The sequence below is a fragment of the Molothrus ater genome, chromosome 10, assembly GCF_012460135.2.
Source record: "Molothrus ater isolate BHLD 08-10-18 breed brown headed cowbird chromosome 10, BPBGC_Mater_1.1, whole genome shotgun sequence".
In the NCBI taxonomy this organism is placed as follows: domain Eukaryota; kingdom Metazoa; phylum Chordata; class Aves; order Passeriformes; family Icteridae; genus Molothrus; species Molothrus ater.
In genome coordinates this window covers 8,860,143-8,861,564 of record NC_050487.2, presented here as the reverse complement: position 1 = coordinate 8,861,564, position 1,422 = coordinate 8,860,143, and positions in this window count along the sequence as shown.

The following is a 1,422-nucleotide window of genomic DNA, read 5'->3' as shown; positions in this document are numbered from 1 at the left end:
TTGTTGTGGGCCCTGATTTCACAAACTTGTGACAAGATTAACTGTTGAAGTATATGAGGAAATATGCATCTCTTTGGAGCAGCTCCTTTCTTTCACTGTCTTTCTTCTCTTTTCTGCTCTAGTCTGCTAATAAGACTGCTCCAACTGCTCCTAGAGTGCACTCCATGCCTCCTTTTAATCTGGAAGACTGTTTGAAGGTAGGCTTCTCCTGAGTTTAATGAATCCTCTATATGCTGCTGCATGCAGATGGCCTGTTTCTGTCTTTCTCCTCATTTTCCTATCCCCTTCCTAGATCCCCTGGACCTCTCCAAAGGCTCCAGACTTTGAAATTGTGCAGCATGAGTGCAGGAGAAAATCTGAAGAGAAATAATCAGCCTTTGGAAGATAATCTTTTATATCTTTTGGTATCCCAAACCTGTATTTCCCAGTAGAATTTTCCAGTCTCAAATTCATGCACCTGTTGGGATGATCAGCTTAGTAGTTGAAGATGCCCTGGTTTTTGAAGGTTGAGCAATTTAATCAGCTTTTTATAATCTGCAAGCTGTGAAAAGGATAACACAGTAGAGAGGAGTCAGCTGGGCTGTGTGTTACAAGCCATTGCAGCAGAGTGTGTGTGGAGCCAGGTGTGCTAACTCGCCTTTCAGTGCAGTTCAGACTCTATAAACTGATTGAACTGGCTCCCTTAGAGAGATTGTCCTCCTTTAACAGAATCCAAAGCTCAGAGAAATTCTGTTTATTTGAACCCATAACTCTCAGCTAGATGTTTTGTTTCTGTCAAATAATGAAATTACTCTACACAAAAATTAGGGAAGTTATCAGACAAATATGCCAGAATGATGCGAGAATTGTTGCATTTCCCTTCAACATTCCCCTTGATTTCTGAGATGTACAATCAATATTTTCTTTCAGAGGTCTTTCTAATCTTTAAATGTCCTGAATGCTTATTCTGATTTTGGTATTGCTCCTTCCTTCATCATCAGTTTGTACATTCCTACAGAAGGGACACTGGGGTTTTTTTGAGAGTGGGGGCACTTTCACACAACACAACTTTGCTGATTGTCAGCCCACTATTCTGCCTGTGCTTTCCTGTCTGTTAGTAAAACTGTGACAAACTGGTTCATAGCATCATGTTGCTCTTTTTTATAATTATTTTATCCATCTGTTTTCTCTGTATTGATGTCAAAAGCATACTTTCAGCCTGGAAAAGACAGTGAAAATTTCTGAAGGGCCTTTAATAGCTCTGAAGACATTCAATATAATAGTAAATTAATGAAATGGTATTATTTGTATATTATTTTCTCATGGTTTGAAATTAAGTTTTTTAATGTACAGTGTTTAATTGATTAAGAAATCACTTCAGAATGTGCAAAGAGGCTCCTTCTGCTCTTTGCCTTTATAAGTGACTTCTACTAACTGAAATCA